Source organism: Phodopus roborovskii, unplaced genomic scaffold (genome assembly GCF_943737965.1).
Source record: "Phodopus roborovskii unplaced genomic scaffold, PHOROB, whole genome shotgun sequence".
NCBI classification, from domain to species: Eukaryota; Metazoa; Chordata; class Mammalia; order Rodentia; family Cricetidae; genus Phodopus; species Phodopus roborovskii.
This window is the reverse complement of record NW_026125059.1, coordinates 21,485,052-21,504,785: the sequence shown is the minus strand read 5'-3', so window position 1 is coordinate 21,504,785 and position 19,734 is coordinate 21,485,052. Positions and strand designations below refer to the sequence as shown.

General features: G+C 51.6%; 1 protein-coding gene across 3 annotated transcripts in view; it reads left to right on the top strand.

Moving 5' to 3' along the window:
* The first annotated feature begins 370 nt into the window (after window positions 1–370).
* The window catches only part of Dlgap4 (DLG associated protein 4), an 87,077-nt gene continuing 67,713 nt past the window's right edge, over window positions 371–19,734 (top strand). For all 3 annotated transcript variants that reach the window (XM_051187991.1, XM_051187994.1, XM_051188002.1), the window contains exon 1: window positions 371–500. The gene's annotated coding sequence lies outside the window, so the exon portion shown is untranslated. The remainder of the gene's footprint in view (window positions 501–19,734) is intronic.

The following is a 19,734-nucleotide window of genomic DNA, read 5'->3' as shown; positions in this document are numbered from 1 at the left end:
AGAGAGGAGGGGCAAGAGGGAGGAGCAAGTTGAGGAAGGACTGGGGAACCTAGCTTCCCACTGCTGGCTGCTGCAGGGATGCTGTGGGTGGTGGGAAAGGCATTGTAAATATGCATGACATGCAAATCTACCTCTAAAAACAACGTGGCCTCCCATGAGCTGGGGTGCCAGGGTTCTCTGCAAAATACAGTCTTACACAAACACTCGGGTTTCTATGACAACTCTGCCGACTTGCCCCTTCCCTAGGGTTGGCCTGAAGGTGTCAAGGTGCCGCACTCATTTCAAGCTAATGGGTGTTCCTCCTGTGCCCTGCAGACACTGGTGCTGCCCTCTGCCTGGAGCCTGGTGGTCCCCCTGTGTGACCAGGGTCCAACTCATACCTCTGATGGAGCGCTGGAGGGATGTATGTGGCAGTCCTCGGTCCCACACCCACTTCTGAGGGGTCATCTGCAGCACACTTGCTGGCTACCATTTTTCCTGTGCACGTAGCTCCCTGGTCGGTAAGTACAGCCACAGCCCTGAGCACCTCAGCCACCGTGGTGCTTGCCACCATTGGGAAATGCCCAGCCTTCCCACTTGCAGCACCCACGAGCTGGCAGAGGGACCTCCACAAGAGTGTTCCTGTCTGGGTACAACTTATAGTTTAACCAGCTGGGTGCATTCATCCTCCTGACAACTCTGTGGAGGTGGGCATGGTGAGGATACCCATTTCCCAGTGAGGGAAAGCCTTGCTGAGGATGGACAGCAAGCTCTGCACATTCCAGATGCCACCCCGAGGTCTGGGGCGGGTGCTGGGCACAGGCTCAGGAGGGGGGAGGGGAGCAGGGAGCCTTGCTGCAGCCTGTGGCACGCAAGAGAAAGCATTGTCCCTCCTCCAGCTCCACCTGCCTAAACTCACGATGAGGTGCGGGGCCCAGCCCCATCTCTGACTGTCCGCCCCCACCCACACTGTCTTCACGAAGCCTGGTTCCTCTGTCATCCTTCCCACAGAGCAGGGACGGCCACCTCAGGCCCACATGGTGCCAACCACAGTACCTGGCTCATTTATTGCCTTGTTCTCTAACACACATACCATGCCCCCTCCCCCCCCCAGAGTTCTGCTGGCATAATAAGTCCAGTTCACAGGTGAGGAAACCCGATGGTTCCCTGTCACCATTCAGCCTGCATTTTGGGACTCTGGACTGAAGATCTGCCTTTTCAGTGGCCTCGGCTTCTCAGGAGCTAGGGTCAAGGAAGGGAGTTGGGGACGTGGGCATCCTTCATGATCTTTCACCAGCTACCAGGACCCAGGAACCCATCAGCTTTCTGGGGTCCCAGAGAGCTGCTACAGTGGCCAGTCCCCTTGCTTCCAACTCTCCCATCTGCCAACAGCTGCCAGCTTCCTTGATGAGATGGTTATGAGAAGGGAATGTCTGGTAAATATGCATAATATGCAAATATCGAGGATAATATAAAATCCCTTGAAGTTCACTGTCAATAATGGATATAGAAGCGTGACGTTGAGAACCAGACGTTGCACATTTGTGTGGTGCCAACCTTATTGCTAATAACTGTGAAAGGGGCCACATGAATTAGTGCCCCCACCCCAGCTTGGGTTGTCAACCTCTCCCCCTCACCAGGGTCTGGTCTGCTGCAGCCACCAGAGACAGCTGTTGTATTTGGCTGAGAAGCTGTCACCACAGAAGTGTTGAGGACTTGGTGGTCTGAGAGCAGAGAGTGCCTGAGACAAACATGCTGGGCTGCCCAAAGGCAGGCCGGGGTCTCCCTGAGGACAATGCCTATTTCGGGGGCCAGCCTGCGAGGCAGTGGGGGTTTTTGTTGTTGTTTGGTTGGTTGGTTTTTGGCTTTTTCGAGACAGGGTTTCTTCATAGCTTTGGAGGCTGTCCTGGAACTCACTCAGTAGACCAAGTAGGCCTCGAACTCACAAGTGCTGAGTTCTGCCTCCCAAGTGCTGAGATTAAAGGTGTGAGCCACCACCAGCAGGTAGCAGTGGGTATTTCTTGAACAGTTACTAGGTGCCTGGCAGTGTGGTGAATGCCTGATACTCTTCAGTGTCTCCGTTCAACTCCCCATCAGCTCACAGAGGCCTTGGCCTTTGTGAGCACTGTTCTAAGACCTCCTCTGCCTTAGGGCAGATTCTGGAGGCACAGCTGCTGTTGCTCACAGCCCCCTTGTGTGTGGCCCAGTGACGGAGATGGAGACGGGATTCCTTGGCACTCAGAGGGAGCAGCCGTCAGGATCACGTGGAAAGATGGAGGCCGGGGTGGCGCGAGGGAGGTGTTACTGCTGCGATTTTGCTAACAAGCTAGTTATTTAAAGATCTGGGAAGCCATCAGGGAGCCACTGTGCCTGGGCAGAGGCGGCTGGGAGGACAAGGTCCCCAGGGAATCGAGGTCAGGGAGCCAGCCACATACTGATCAATGGATTGATTGAGTCTTGTCCTCTTACGGACAGTAGTAACAGTACCATGAAAGTCTGGGAAAAGATCCACTGTCTGTGTCAAAGAGGACCTGTGAGTGGAAGACACAAGGGTCTTGTAGGGCAGCAGAGCTGTGACTGTGGGCCTGGGGCCTGAGGGTGGACACAGCCTTGGCCTGTGGACACTTACCACACTCAACCTTTTGTCTTGCACCTGTTCCTTGTAGTAGTGCATATCACAGTAAAGGGACAAAACCACCTGCAGCTCTAGCAATAACAGCTAACACTTAATGACAATTAAGTACCAGGCTCCTTACTAGGGCTTTTCTTGTTTTTTAAAAGAAATATTATTTATACAGATGTGTATTATTTTAACTATTTATTTGGAGACAGGGTCTTTCTATGTAGCCCCGTCTGACCTGGAACTCACTGTGTAGACCCCAGTCTAGCATCATGTCAAATCTTCACAGATTTTCTCATTGTACCCATTGTACAGAAGGGGCCAGTAAAGCTTCCAAGGTAAAGCTACTTGGCATATAACTAGACAGGTAACTCAGGCTTCCAGAGCAAGGACGAGGAGTCAGAGGTTACCCCGAGGGTCAAGGGCCCTCTGTTTGTCTCTGTTGTACCTCCAGCATATTCGAGGTATGGGAAGTTAGGCAGGTATCTGTGGTCATGGGAAGCTGGAGGACTAGACCCCTGACAAGGGCCGGTGTGGGCCATTTGGTCGTTAACAAATGATCCAGATAGGAGCAAGACATCCTAAGGGACAGCTGGGGAGAGGCTGATGAAGACTGAAGTTCATTCTAGGTTTAAAAAAAAAAAGGAAAGGTCATCCAGAGGAGGCAGGCTCAGACCTACCCTCTAAACTCACTGCCTGCAGGCCTACTATGTACTGAATCTGTTCCTTTGTCAGTCTCAGAAATGCTATAGAAACCACATTGTTGCCGTGCTGGGCAGGTAAAGGGACTGAGGTCTGGAGAGGAGAAGTGACTACTAGCTTGTGGCTTGGAGGGCTGTGATAGTGAGTGACGGTGCCACCTCACTCCTGGGAATTCTGTAAGCAAGCTGGACCCAGTGCTGAGAAGCCCTGCCGAGCTTGAACTGCATGTAGTTGGAATCACACTCAAACCATACTGCAGCATAATAGGTCCAGCTGGTGCTGGGGACAGCCCTAGAACATGGCATGCAGCTGGCAGCCCTCTCTACTCTCAGGCACCAGCCCCAGAGGCACCCATACATTCCAGAGAGGTATATTGAGAACAGTTGCACTCATCAGTAACCCTCCCCCAGCACCCAGACTTGGGGAAGGGCTGGTGTTACGCAACCACCCACATAAGTAGAACGAGAAGGGACAGGACCAGTGCAGTAGATTAACAGCTCAGGGCCACACTGTGACATGGGACTGCCTTACAGGACTCAGATCAGCCTTGCTGGGGCGCCCTGGGTAGTGTTGGTAGTAGCAGGGCAATTGGGAACAATCCTCTTGTCCATCACCAGGGGACTAGTTAAATCTGCTTGCTGCAGCTGTACGGTGGTGCCTGCTGCGGCTGTTAGAAACGGGGCCGATCTAAATTTACTATTGCAGAAAGAACTTCATAGTGTGTGATGGAGTTAAAAAAGAGGTTATAAGCCAGCATGGGTAACATGAGGCCATTTTCATCAGGTTTGTAAGTTTCTAGAAGCTGTTTCCAGTGCTTCCCCTGGTGCATTTGGACCTGAGAGATTGGAAAATCAGATCAGACTGTGCCTCATTTCCATTCCTTCTTGGCTGTATGACCTTGGGGAAGTCACTTGCCTTCTGTGGAGATCTGGATAGGACTAGAATAGTACCAGGGTGGTGTCACAGGTGCTCACTGCCATGGCCGCTATGCACTCATGACATCCTGCCAGCCTCCCCTAAGTTGCCTCTTTCCTGGGTCACAGCCATGAGGCCCAAGGAGGACAGCATAACTCTGTGCACAGGGCCAGCTAAAGCTCAGATCAGTGACACCCCGCACCCCAAATCGTGTCCACTCTCCTTGACCTACTAACTTGCCTCACCAGAGAATACTGTCCCCAAAGACCTTGCTGCTGGAGACATGTTGGCCCCAGAGATACCACTTAACCTGTTTGGAAAGATAGGCAGTGCCTTCTCAATGCCCAGAACCTTAAATCTCAAGCAGAGAAACTCCAGCTCAGAAAGCCAAACTTTGAGAGTTGCAGGCTCTCCATCGTGAAAAATCCGACACAAGCAAGCATGGGCTTTTATTTCACAAGCACCCTCACCACACCTCCCTTGATGATGATAAATTAGAAACTGCCCAATTATCTGTCTGTGAGAGATGGCTAAATAAATTCCGTCCAGCAGCTGACAGTATTCTGTGTACCATGGAGACAGCGTTGTAGCTCTGTCCTTGTTGACATGGAAACATGTCCATGGCACATTGTTGAGGGAAAAATAGGAGATTAAAAAAAAACAGGAGGTTAAGCATGGGGGCTGTCAAGATGGCTGAGTGAGTGAAGGCACTTTCCAGCAAGCTTGAGCACCTGAGTTCAATCTTTAGAACCCACATAGTAGACAGAGACAGCTCTCTCTCTCTCTCTGTCTCTTTCTCTCTCTCTTTCTCACACACACACACAGAACTACCCACACAAGTAAATAAATGTAGTTTTAAAAAATGATGCACTGATCTCTAAGTTTGAGGCCAGCCTGGTCTACATAGTGAGTTCCAGGACAGCCAGAGCTACATAGTGAAATGTTGCAGGGTGGGTGGGTTAGGGTACCTATTTAGATACCCACTATTTCGTTTTTATAGAAAAATATGTATAGTCTTTCTCCTAGTCAGAGACATGTCTGGATCTGGAAGGACAGTCATTAAACCATTCGTAGTGATGTCCTTTGATGTGGAAGGCGGGCAGGCCCTAATTTAATTTTTGCTTATTTCCTCCAGGATCTTAGTACTAAGTGACAGAAAACCCATACCTAGCTTGCGGCCAGGGTGGGGGTGGGGTTGTAACTGTGAAATTCAGGCTCTCCTGGCTCCAGGGGCTCAGTTGCTTCACCAGGACCTGATCACCTAAGTAGTGGCTCCAGCTCTCACAGAGATGTCCTGTGTGACAAGATGTCTGTCTGGAGGAGTGGGTGTGAATTCTTCCCAGGCAGCTCAACTCCAATTCCCAGAACCAAGTCATGATGTGGATTGGTCAGCTTCTAGGATGTGCCCACCCCTCAGTCAGTTGCTGTTGTTAGGAGTGCTCAGTGCTCTGATTGGCACCCAAGACCTGCACTGAACAGAGTGGGCTGATGCTCATCTTAGGCTGTGACCTACTGTGGCCATATGTGGTTACCCATCACATGTCTCCATTTGTAATATGTGATGTGTGACTTCGTTGTTGGTTTGGGATTTTTTTCAGATACGGTCTCACTGTGCAGACCAGACTATTTTAAACTCAGGATTCTCCTTTTTCAACTTCTTTTTTAGAGACTTATTTATTATGTATTCAGTGTTCTGCCTGCATGTATGCCTGCAGGCCAGAGGAGGGTGCCAGATCTCATTACAGATGGTTGTGAGCCACCATGTGTTTGCTGGGAATTGAACTCAAGACCTTTGGGAAAGCAGGCAGTGCTCAACTGTGGAGCCATCTCTCCAGGCCCAAGTATCCCATCCATCCATCCATCCATCCATCCATCCATCCATCCATCCATCCATCCATCCATTTTGAGATAGGGTCTCTTTACATAGCCCTGGCTGGCTTGGAATTCGCTCTGTAGGCCAGGCGGGCCTCTCACTCATGGAAATCCACCTGTCTCTTGCTCCTGAGTGCTGGTATTAATGTCTATGCCACCATGCACCTGTCTCAGCTTCTTAAGTGTTGATTACAAGTGTGTGCCACTGCTCCTAGCCCGATGTGTGATTTTTGTGATAATCAGAAGAAACAAGGCACCTGCCCATAGGGTTCTGAGCCAGACTTTTGTGTCAGAGTCCGTTGGGGGCAGCCTTTCACTGTGAGTTGGAATGTGGGAATTTTTGAGACTCCTCAGAAGGAAGCAGTCTTGACTTCTAGGGTCTGCAGGTTTTTTTTTTTGGGGGGGGAAGGAGCCCACAGAAGACTTCTCTAGATTTGGGAGGAATTAAGAGAATGTGAACAGAGGGTAGGGGGAATATAAAAGCTAGCCTGGAAACAAGGAAGGCTGCCTAGAAGAGGTGATGCCAGGACCAAGGCACTAGACAGTGATGGAAGACATTGGTCCAGGGGCATGACTGGCTGCATAGCCTTCAGATAGGAAGTTTCAAGCCCAGTCCATAGGGACCCTGAATGACAGAGTAGGTGTTTGCATTTCATGTTGGAGAGGCAGTAGTGGTCCTCAGAAGGCAGCTGTGGAGAGGGCCTAGGTTTCCTGCTTAAGCTGAGAGCTTAGTCTGCAGGGATTAGATCAAGACCCCATGTGGAAAAGGAGAGAAGGGACCCAAAAGCCTGTCAAGGGACCCTGTATTTATCACTATCAGAACTCGTGTCCCAAGATGGCTAGCTACTGTTTGCATACCTTCAGAAATAGGTAGCTCACTCATTGTTCCTCCACTATGGGCTAGAAAACCACATCCTAGGACTAAGTCCACAATCTTGACAAGACCTGGGGGACTGAGGGCTGGCCCCTGAAAACCTGGCCGGATGGAGAGGCGGAGGCCTGCACTTTCAGGTCAAAGGCTTCAAGCTGATGGAACCCGGGTGTCCACAGACTCTGCTAGGAGTCTGGATGAAGGGTAGAGAGAGCATGGCAACGCTGAGCTCTGCCAAGAGTTCACCAGTCTCCAGTTGAGAGCTTGGCTGGAGAGTGGGAGGGAAGCAGGAACCAGAGAGGTCACCTGAGATTGGAGGTCAGGCCCTCAGTAAGTTCCTAGGGGCTGGGGCTTCTCCCTTACCATGGCCAAGGCAGAGGTAGGTGAGGAGCTGTCTGGTCCTCAGGCAAGCAAGCATGTGAGGGCATGGTGGGAGGTAGGAAGGGAAAACCAGGAGGCCCAGGATGGAGAGATGGCTCAGAGGTTAAGAGCACTGGTTGCTCTACCAGAGGTCTTGAGTTCAATTCCCAGTAACCCCATGGTGGCTCACACTCATCCTTAATGAGATCTGGTGCCCTCTTCTGGCCTGCAGGTGTACATGCAGGCAGGACACTGTATACATAATAAATAAATCTTTAAAAAAATACTTCTTCAGATGGAAGGAAGGAAGGAAACCAACCAATCAGAGGTCTCCAGGGGCCTGGCTGCTTGTCTCTGTTGAGAGTGGAAGGATCTGTTCTGGTACTGACAGGGAAGGAGACGCTAACTTAGGCCAGGAAAACCTTTGGAACATAAAGAGTTCTCTGCAGATGGAGTGAGTGGGGTGGTAGGGAGCTTCCCATCCCTAGAGATACTCGAGCAGCAGCTGAATGGCAACCTGGAAGAGAATCTGTATATTGTGATTCTACTAAGGATATAGGAGGTGTTTGCCAACCATTTCATGTGTTTGCTCTGAACCTCAGTTTCCTCACCTGAGATATGGGGATAACAGGGGTTCCTTAGAGTTGGTTGCGAAGTTCAGGTGAGACCATCTAAGTCCCATGCACATGGCCAGTGCTCCGTGAACGGTGACTCATTGTTGTGGCTGATTGGAGCCTTGGGCACTTCAGCTCACCACCCTTCAGGACCCACCTTCTGCCCAGTTTGTTGCTGCCAGCTCCAGCTCCAGCTCCCCCTCCCTGGGAGGTGGTAGGAATTCCAGACCCTTCTGGGCCCCTTTTAGCTCCACTTGAGCAAGAGTTGGCAGGTTGGGGAGTCGGGCGCCGTCCGCCTCCCATATGCTTCCTGCTATTTAGGGGAAAACTCTCCTCGCATTCCTCCAACCACACGGGCTGACATTTCCAGACAGACGCTGGAACCAGCTCTTTGGGGGATTGGCAGATAAATTTGGCCCAGGCTGTTGGGAAAATCTTCAGCCCTGCCGGGGAATTGGAGCCCAAGCTTGCCGACTTCTGTTCACTCTGAGACTTCTGGGCCTCGTGTCCTCTGTGGGGCAGCAGATTTGGGTAAGCGTGCCCAGCCTAACCGTCTGCCAGGAGAGCACCTAGAGGGCCAGGAGGAGGTGGCTTCCAGAATATCCTCAGAGGCATCAGGAGGGCAGTGAGAGGCTCCTCTGCCATAAACCACAGCCCACTTGGGCGTGGCTCAGCTCACCTTGGCTGATGGCAGTCTTGGGATTAGAGAGATCACGGCTCCAGACACTTCTTGTCTGTGTCATCTGTCAGAGGTGACACCACTTCTCTGAGCCTCTTTTAATTCATCTATAAAATGGGGCAATGGTAGGTCTTCCTGGTACAAAGCCAGGGGAAGGAGCTTGGCACATGCTGCATGCCGAGTGCTTCACAAATACGGCTCTTCATCATTACCGCTTTTGCAGACAGTGACTCAGGAGACACCAGTGGCTTCCCTTGTTCCCTGCAGCTGTGACTGTGTGGGCAGTCCCAAGGAGGTTCACGCTCAGATAAGGGACCCAGCTGCAGCAATGCAGGCATAAGAACAGACCGAGATACCACTTGATCACACCGTGCATGTGTGCACATGTGTATGCACAGGCACAGACAGACAGACAGACACACACACACACACACACACATCACCTAGTGTCTCTTTTCACTCTGTTGAATCTGGGACACTTAACACTTGGTTCTGCCAGAGGAATGGAAGGGGAAGGCCAGGCCTACCTGGAGGCCTAGTCTGGAGAGACCATGCGGCAGCCACAGTGGGAGCTCTGAGGAATAGGAAGTAGTTCTGGCTGGCTGGAGTAGAAAGTGGGTGGTGGGAAGGTGTAGGCAGCATGTCTGGGCTTCATTCAGCGCCTCCCAGTGGAGCTCCATGCTAGGCTTCCTGCCAGACAGTGCTGGGAAGATGGGCCGGTCTCCTGCCCTCAGGAAGCTCCACATACTAAAGAAACCCTTCTGAGCCTTCAGGCTCCATGTCATCACACTGCCCAGGCCATCTTTGACTGCCTCCTCGGCCATTTCATGACTGGTAGTTATCCCTGCCCTGAACACCTTTCTGGCATTGAAGGCAAACATTCACTATGTAGCCCAGATAGCCTCAAACTTACTGCTATCCTTCAACAGATGCCCAGACCTTTGTATGTCATGGTAGAAGTGTAGTTCATCTGCCAGTTCCCTCACCTGTCTCCCCACACACTGTGAGCATCAAAAGTGTTCCCTGTCCTGTTACGGGCTGTGGGCACCATGTCAGAAACACCATACCAGGCATGGGGTGGTGGATAGATGTATGCAATGGTGAGTGTAGGTGAATGGCAGCTCAGAGGCAAGCACTGCTCTCTCCAGGGAGGTCGCCTGTCCCTGGTACCTAGGGGCCTGTGAACGTTAGTACCTCATGGGATCTTGGTGGCAGCCTGAGGAGTACTTCAAAGTGGCTCTTTGCTAGCCTTCTTGCTAGCCATTTTCCCCTAGGCTGAACAGAAGTGCCCAGTTAGAAATATCCATGCCATTAGTTTCTCTTGCAGGTAAGGTGGCCACACAGTCAAATGCAGAAAAAGAGATGTGGGCACAAGTCCTCCTGGGAGGGGCTTCCAGGAAATCTATTGCTTTCTGCTAAGAATGGTAGGCCCAGAAAGCAGTAGCCTCAGAAAAACATTTTTTTTTCCCATGCCTAGAATTCAGACATCCAAAATAGAAGTGGAACAGACACTTTGTAGCCGTGAGATCAAAAGGCACAAGTCGAGCATGGCAGAGGTCTGGACCTTTGGCCACTTGAATTGCCACATTGGCCCTGGTTCATCTGCCTGGATAGTCCCTTCTGACACATCTTCTTTTGTTCTTTTTCCTTCCTATCATTCTTTCCTGGATTCTGTAGTTCTGGGGCTCAAGCCTGGACCAGAATAAGCTCTATGTGGCTGTGCTGCATCTCTAGCCTTTGAGCCTATCATTGCTGTTGTTTGGACCCAAGGTCTCCTTATGTAGTTGAGAGTGGACTTGAATTTGCTACATAACCCAGACTGGCCTCAAAGTCACAATCTTCAGTCTTCACCTCCAAAGTGCTGGTATTTAGGTGTGTGCCTATAACATACTTGGCTCCGTTTGGATTCTTATTACAATCTCCTGGGTGTTTATACAAACCCTTTTTGTTTTCTTCTGTTACATGTAGTCAAATGCAGGTCTGAAGGATTCAGTATCAGAGAAGACAAAAGTTCAGAGAGGTCACATGGTTTTTCCCAACGTAAAAAGATTTGTCACTGGTCACGCAGTCTGTGAGGCCAGTGCTCAGAAGCTATCTGCTTGCTGCTGCCACTGCCTGTGGTCCTAGCAATGTGGAAGTCCCTCCTCACCCACAGCTCCTGCCTCTCCTCTAAGCCTTCCTCATCCCACTTGTGTTCTGGCTTTAAGTCCCTTTGTATACCTCACTCCTTCCTAACCTCGTGCAGGGAGCTCCTCCTCCAAAGCTTACCAGCAGGTGCCAGGCTTTTACTCAGACCCTGACCTGACTCACTAGCCCTTGTAGTGCCTGCTCCCTCCTCTCTCTCTGGTCCACAGTCTGCTACTGTCAAATGCAACCATATCTCAGCAGATTCTCGCCTCCCCTGCAGACAGCATCTTGGCTGACCCTCAACTACTACCAGAGTGACTTTTTGACAAGTCTAGCATTCAAGGCCATCAGGGTCTGGCTCTTGTCCCTCCTGTCTTTTACTCTTGTGACTCCATCTCGATACTTAGGCCCTAGCCCAATCTCCCAGATACAGAGAAGCCCATTGACACCTTGCCCCAAGTGCATGCCCCCCACCAAGAGACTGTCATTACTACCAGACCCTGCTCCATTTGGGCAGCTTGGGAGGCCATTGTTTCTGATGGATCCCCAGTCAAGTATCCCTGTAGTACCTTTTTGAGCTGCCTCCTCCACCTAAGAAACTTCAGTGGGTGGTAACACAAAGGATAGCAGCCTGGGAGCTGGACATGTTAGCATATTCCTGAAATCCCAACATCCTGGATTGGAGACAGGGAGTGGTCAAGAGTTCAAGACCAGCCTCAGATACAAGTTTAAATTTAAGGGGCCTCAGCTACATGGGACTGGGACACAAAAGCTAATCAAAGGTAGGACAAAAAGAAAAAAAACAGGCTAGGGCTGGGTGTCGTGGTGATGCCTTTAATCCCAGCACTAGGGAGGCAGGGACAGGCAAATCTCTGTGAGTTCTAGACCAACCTGATCTACAGAGAGTAAGTTCCAGGACAGCCAGGGCTGTTACACAGAGAAACTTTGTCTTGAAAAAACAACAACAAAAAACCCAAAACACAGGCTTGGAGAGACAGGCATTTGGAAGGAGAATTGAGCAAGTCCTTTGAGGACTTCCAAACTGTGGGGTAAGTGACCAGCTAGAGGGGAATAAGGCAATTTGGGGTGATTTTGTTGTTTTGACCTCAGCCCTGGGATCTGTGGAGTGCTCCACGCCCCTTGCCTTGTCCTTGGTGCTGGCCCTGGGGCGTTGTCCGTGGTCCTGAAGAGAGGATTTGGGCTGTCCTAGAACGGGGTGCTGTCCGTGGTTCTGTCTTGGAATTTTTAAGAATCCTTTCCGAATGTGGTTTCCGAGGACCCACTGTGCAGTCAGCTTTTTGCCCATGGCACCGCAGTCCTGAGAAACCTCTGAGGTTGGATGGTGTCCTCGCCTCCATCTTTGTGAGCCCTGCAGGAGCTTGTTACATAACATGCCTCTCACTTCTAAACATCACCCTGCAGGGGGAGGGCGGTTTTTAATGTGATTTCAGAGGTGAGGGGACAGAACCTTAGAAAACCAAAGGGACTTCTGGACCTCATCTCTAGTCTTAGTACCCTGACTGTGCTAGGGAAGTTGCTGGCAGAGACTCGGGCAGCAATGGTGGAGCTTTGTACAATGGCACTTGCGTGGGTGACATTGGTCTTAAACATAGAAGATGGATATTGCTTCACAGGGATGACCTGGGGGATGGGTGTCTCATGGAATCTCCAAAAAGTGGTGAATGTGGGCCCAGTCTTAAGTGTGTGTGTGTGGGGGGAGGGTCAGGCTCCGAGATTACATGAGAAAAGATACCTGTGCCCTGAACACCTCCTGTGTGCTGGGCCCGGTGCCAGGTGCTGGCCACCCAGGGCCCTCTTCCTTACAGCCACCCTAAAGTAGAATGCCTGGCTTCCTTTCACAAGCATTGAAGCAGAAGTCAGGGGCTTCTCCAGGATCCTGGATGTAACCCAGTTCAGATGCAAGGAGGGACGTGACCTGTTGGGTTTGGCTAACTCGGGCCTCCTGTAAGCTACTCTCTCCTCGCAATGCCTAAGCTCTAGGAGGCTAAGAAATTAATATTGTCACAACCTAAGTGTCAAAGAGCCTATTGTTCAAATCCTGGGCCTGTCTCAACTGTACGGCCCCAGACAAGTCACTTGCCATCTGTAGGCATGTTTTCTTACCTCCAATAGAAGGATAGAGTTATCTCTGGCCTCCAGGGTGGTTTAGGATCAGAAGAGACAGTGGATGAGGAAGAGCTAGCAGGAAGGAACCACTCCCTAGGGTGGTCCAGTCAGAATTAGAAGCAGACGATTATCCAAACAGCTGCCCCAAGCCACCACTTCCTCTTCCCAGACAGACTAGTAGCTGTGGCCTGGGAGGCACTTGGCATCCTTAGCTAACAGGCATTGCTTTGAGCAGGCTGACCTGGGCAATGGAGCCAAGTGTCCCTGTGGGGACCGGTGGCCGAGCCAGCCTTGGCTGCCCTGCCTCCTCAGTTCCCCCAATGGCTCCAAGCTTAATAAGCCTTGTGGGCTGCTGTCAAGCCTAATTAGGCTGTCCTTGGCCGTCCTGTCTCCAGGGTTGTGGCCATCTGAGATCCTGGACATGACCGTGGCTGGTGTCCTTGGCATCCATTGGGTGTCTTGAGTGGAAGTAGCTGCCTGCTCTCACCCATGGCTTAGAAGATCCGACTCCTTGGCTTAGCTCCTGGACCCCAAGGTCTGCCTGTCCCTCCTCCAATACCCTGCTGTGTCCCCAAAGCCTAGAGCTATAGCAAATGGGTAGGAAAAAGGGAACAAGACGATGAAATAACAGAGTGGGTGAGAGGTGGGGAAGGATGGCAGGGGCTGAGCACTCCAGGCAGCTTCAACCACTGAGACTGAGATCGCTTATGGGACCAAACTGCCTCACCCATACTCCTGTGATAGCCTTCAGTGGCTTTGTGGTCAGCAGGACAGTCCAAGGAGAGGACACGCTTGGTGGTCCAATGGAGGGTTTAGTGTGGAGCTGGACTAGTGGTGGAGTGCTGTCCAAGCCCAGGAGAAAGCCTGGGGCCTTGACTACATTCTGAGCAGCACACACCAGCAGAAAGGAAGGGGAGGGGAGGGAAGAAGATGAGAAACACAGGTATTCTGTGTGGAACTCTCCGAGCCCAAACTTGGCCAGCTCTTAGTGCATCGATCATAATCAATTCATTGTCTTTGAATTTCACTGTATTATTCACATGGTTCCCATCTACCCCAGTGCAAGGGCAGCTGAAGTCACGGCTCTTCCCGCCGAATAGCATTCCCCCTCTGTTTCCACTCACTCCTTGTGGTGGACAGTCTGACCCCACCATGGGCAGGCTTTCCTCCAGCCTCCTTGGGATGTGCACTAGGCTTTGGGTGGAGGGATTTCTGTGTTCGTAAACACTGCCAAATCGCCCCACGAGGTAATTACGGCACTTTGCACTCCTGTGAGTGATATATCCGAGTTCGTTCCCACATCCTCAGCTCCTCGCCATCAGTTGATTTAACACTCCTTAATTTTGCCAATCTGTTGGGAGAAAAATATCTCCTTTTCAGTAGCCTTGCCAACTATTAGAGAAGTCAGACTCCTCATTAGGTCTTGAGTGGTCATCAGACTGCTGCAAAATGCCTGCTCATACACTTTGCCTGTTTGTTTTTGTGGTTGTTTTGGTGGTTTTGTTCTTTAACAGGCCGCTTCTCTTTTTCCTGTTAATTTGGGAAAGAAGTTCAAATGAACAGATGAGAGTCTTCACGGGCATTCCTGTGTCCCCTATCCCCACATGTCACTGAACTTCGTGCTGCGGAGACCTTCCCTTTTGTTGACTTCTCTGCATCTTGTTTACGAGGGCTTTGTGTCCCTTGAAGCTTCTGTTTCCTGGGATCTGTGTTGTTTTGTCTGTTTTATTTTAGTATTGTGAGAGAGAATAGTGTAGCCCAGGCTGGTCTCAACTCCTTGTGGAGCTGAGGATGACCTTGGACTCCTCCTCCTGCGTCCATCTTCCAGTGCTGGGATTACAAGTTTATTCCATGCTGGAGACAGATCTCAGGGCCTGATGCACGCTAGGAAGGGATTGTGCCAACAGAGCGGCATCTCCGGCCCCATATTTAGATCTGTCTTCTGTCACTGCATGTGTTGTGAAGTGGGATTTGGCTTCATTTTCCTTGGGCTGGCCTGTGGTCCCAACAGTGTTTGTCGAGCACTCGGTCCCTGGTGCTCACGTGGTGTAGTGTCTCTGTTGTACACTCAAGTGTCACATGTTTACAGATGGATTGATGGGAATGCTGCTGTCCCATTGAGCTCTTCATCCAGTCCAGTCCAGTGTGTGATTGCTAAATCTCACTGTTTATTCAACATTTGGGGCAGAGTAATTCTAGCTGCATATTACATGCTCCTGACCCTCCCTGGCCCTGTCCATTGTGTTCCATGTTAATAGCAGCCCTCACAGGCATTTCCAGGGGAAGCTTACCTTGAGGGAGGACCACCACAGTGCTGCGCATTCTAGTTTAGTGTCCTTCAGACTGAGCCCCCTTTCCTGCCTGGTCCTTCTATCTCATCTGCCCGTTTGCCGAAGCGTGGCACTATTGAGCACCTCTGATGCAGTGAGCGCCCCACTGGGATGAAGTGTTGATTTATCTTGATGGAGGTCATCCTTGCTGTGACCCCCCTTCTCCTGAATCCAGAAGCCTACAGAATACAAGTCCTTCCTCCTTGATTTGCCCTTCACATCTTCCCTTTCCTCTCTAGACTTTCAAACTCAATAACCCCAACTCCCTCTGATGTCCATCAAAGCCTTGGTTGCAGTGGTGGGGAACATGGCATGTTTGAGCTAGAGCCGTATACACTGCTTCAAATTCTTGTTCTCCTACTTATTGGCTGTGTGACTCTGGAGAAGCTGACTAACCTCTCTGTGCTCCTTGGTTCAGTGGGTATGTGAGACCAATGGAAGCTAAGGAGCAATGATGCCAAGTCATGAACTAAGTAGACAAAGAAAAGGAGAAACACAGATGATATAGCATAATACTCATACTCGGTGGCCTTGGGAGGAAAACAAGGCAGTTGTTTAGGTTGTACAGATTGGCTGTGTCCTTGGAGCCATCATATACCGACTGCACTACAATGGGGCTGCTACAAGCCTGGTCCCCAGAAGGTCTGAAGTTCAGAGGACCTATGACCAGTGAGTGAGTGATGGAGTCTGAGCATTTGGTCTCCCAGTTCCATGGCAGAGACAGATATCTGTGTGGCAAAGTAAGCTCCAGGGTGAACTGCAGTCAGGGAAAGGGCTCAGGGGAGCCTGTCCTGGAACTAGCTCTGTAGACCAGGCTGGCTTCGAACTCACAGAGATTCACCTGCCTCTGCCTCCCGAGTGCTGGGGTTAAAGACATGCACCACCAACACCCGGCTCAGGGGAGGGTTCTTATCCTCGGCTTTGGGGGCCAGGAGGGGCTTTCACCCGTGAAGATGGTGGGTCGGGTCACAAGCTCTCCATCTGGCCCAGCCTGGGGAAGCAGCATCAGTCAGTCCAAGGTCTGGAGCAGATGAAGGGAGCTTAAAGATGCTTACACAGCGGTGCATCCTGAGATGTGACAATTGAGCTCTAGTGAAGACTGAGATGAGCCTGAAGTCACAGAGGGCCAGGAGCTACAGGATCAAGGCCAAGCCTCCTGTCTCCTTGCATCTTGTGTCCCCCCCCCCCCAACTCCTGCTCTGGGCTCTGACTTGCTTCCTGCAGGGTCATTAACCACCTACGGCCTGCCACGTGGTGTCCCCCTATATTTAACTCCCACGCCGTGACTTACAGAGGCCTAGAATAGCAGCCCTGGGTGGGGGCACATCTCTCTGCTCTCCCTCTAGTTGCCCTAAAGTCAAGCTTCCAGCTCCCACCCCAGGGAGAACAGGCCTGGATCCAAAGGAGTACTGGCCCACCCCTAATGAAGGCCAATACGCTTCAAGTGGCCCAAACCAAACCCTGGCTTGGCCCCTACTGAACCTTAGTCCCTTTTGTAGTTGAGCCCTGACTTTGGTTCCAGGCTGAGCCTTGGTCTCCTCTCTAGGTTGCAGCTTGACCCTGGCTCTAGCCTGAGCCCTGATCCTTTTCCTTGCTGTTTTATTTTTATTGTTTTAGTTTACTTATTTATTTTATGAGTAAAGTTTGTATGTGCATGTTTTGCCTATATATAGGCATGTGCACTACTAACATGTCCGTGTCCACTGAGCTCAGAATAGGACATCAGATCCTTTGGAACTGGAGTTACAGATGGTTGTGAGCCACCATGAGGACCCTAGGACCTGAACTTGGCTCCTCTGCAAGAGCAACAAGTGCCCTTAACCAATGAGCCATCTCTTCAGCATCCCCATTCCACCCGATCCTTTTTTCCTAGGTTGACCCCTAATCACTGGTTTCTGTTTTCAGTTGTGCCCCCATATCCTAGCTTTGGCCTCAGTGGTCTGGGCCAGTAGTGACGATGGGCGAGAGACAAAGCCATCGGCCCACCTGCCCTGACCGCGAACTCCTCTACAGCCCACACGGGATGCCAGCACAGTCATGCCTGCTTCTCTAAATTGGCCTCCTATCTAATTCCCTGAGCCATGTGATCCAGGCAAGGCTGTGATATTTATAAAATCCCTTCCTAATAAAGCCAGTCATGGGGACCAGGTTCAGAGTCACAGTTTTCATCCTCTGAACCCAAGAGCTTCAAACCACATCTGCCACAGAGGGCCCTCATCACAGTACACCTGTCACCATTGAAGTCACAGCTCCTACATGCGGGCACCGCCCCCTCTCTGATGTCTTCTCAGACTCGGAAAGCTGTTTCAGGCAGCCAGAACCCCGCTTGAGTGGCAGGGGCAGTCTGGGAGCTTGGGGATGACTCACCGTGATCTCTGAGCACTGACTGCTTTGTCCTGCACGAGGAGCAGAGCCCTCCCCCGAAATCTGCAGCACTGGGGGTGGGAAGCAGTGGGCAGGAAGGAGGGCTACTCTGGTGGCACATGCACCCAGCACAACCAGTGTCATTTGAGGAAGAGCCCTGGACTGCTGGTCCCAGTGCTTGACCTGTACTGTTTGAATTATCTAGAATTCTCAATTAAAACCAGGCCTCCCTCAGGACGGAGCCCCTCCTCCCATTCTGCGGGCACCACCCCCCCCCCCCCCCGCCTTCACCTCTACTTAGGTTTGTGTTTTCCCTGTCATGGGCAGCTCCTTGTCTTTTTGGTTATTCTTTGATCATGCCAATATCGTTCTCCCTGTATTTTCTGCACTGCCACCAAAATGCTTCCTTTTGGAATGTTTGCTGCTGGGCCCTGTGCCCCAGGTTCTACTGATGAGGCGGGAAAGCTCAACAGTCCCTGTTCTCACAGCACTTAGGTCCATAACTTTAGAGTAGAGTAGCTCTGGCTTGTCTGGAACTATGTACACCAGGCTGGCTTCCAACTCCGAGACCCACCTGCCCCTTCCTCTGCCAAAGGCTTGGATCAAAGGCTCACACCACCATGCATGCTGAGCTCGCCTTCATTCTTGTCTGTCCTATGGGTTACTGTGCAGAGGCTCTGAGGTCATTTGTGGGTCATTAGTGAGTATACACATAATCACAGCCATGTCCATGTTTGGCTTGGAGGGAGCAGTCTGTGGTTGGCCTGGGCTGGAAGAGACACCTGCCTGGGGAAAGGGACTACCTACTCTCAGGTGGTTGTACCTCTGGGGAAAAGGGCTAGCCTGCCGTCAGGAGGTTGTCCCTGTGGGAAGATGATTTTGCACCAATAGGTGATCAGTATCTACAGGGAAAGCTGGTTGAGGGGACCTAGCTCCCTAGTCCATACACCCTTGCCTTCTTTTTCATTCTCTGAACCCGTGAGTCTTTTCCCAGCCGCAGGCCCTTTGCATATACTGTGCAGTCTGCTTAGAACTCCCCCTTTGCACATACCCTCATCCTGTCGGTTCCTACTCACCTCTCAGACATCAGTTGAGCTAAACTTTCTACAGCTAACCTTGTGTGGCTTCCCATCCTTCCAGTTCCCCACCTTTTTCCAGGGCTCTGGCTCCTGCCACCCCTCTCATGTGTAGCTATGCTATGGTCTCTTTTCCTTAATAAACTGGCTGGGTACCCCGAGATCACAGACCTCAGTTCTCAGTAGGGTCCCTACTAGGCCAAGCACAGGACATCGGGGTGCTGTTCTATGCTTCTGCCTTGTGGGGCCGTGAGGCTTTGAAGTTGTGGCCTGCCAGGGCTCCTGATGCCTACCCCCTACTTCCTGAGATGGTCTTTACGTCCTCAGCCCTGCTGAGGGATGACGTCAGTCCTTAAGTGGCTTCTGAGCTGCTCCAGGCTTGCGTGGGCTCTAGATGTGTGTGCACATGGCCCTGGGCACACGCACGTGTGCTCACGGGCCTCCGTGAGTAATTCCAGTGGTACTTCCAAACGCCGTCTCCATGGAGAGGCCGCCCCCACCCAGCCAGCCCCAGGTGGCTGCCTTTGCCACCGTTCTGGCTCCCCCGCCCGATTCCCCGTGACCCAGATTCGACCTGCCTTGACTCCCACATCCCCAGGCCTCAGGCTTCTTCTACAAGCTCAGGGCTGGGGGCCTCTCCTCAGACACACCCTCTCATTCAAAATCCGTTCCAGGTTCCAGCAATGCTTATTGAGGCCATGTGGAAAGAGAGTGGGTGCTGGTGGGTGGCTGCCTGGTTTGGATCATGGTTCCTTCACCCTGAAGATAATGATGCTTCGCCTAAGGGAGCTGAAACTCTACTGTGGCCCTCACAGCCTCCAGGAGCTGGCTGCCCTCTGTGTCCTCCCCTTTCTTCTGCTGCTCAGCTGTACTGGTCATCACACACGCGTGCACACACACACACACACACACACACGCACGCACACACACACATACACACACACACACACACGCACGCACGCACCTGCTTCTGCCTTAGCTGCTTCACCTCCTAGAATGCTCTTCCACCATAGGTCGGAGAGGTACATCCCTCACTCCTATCCCGAGATACTGTTCCAGAAAACCTTTCCTTACTTCCCTTTCATCTGCTCCATGCCC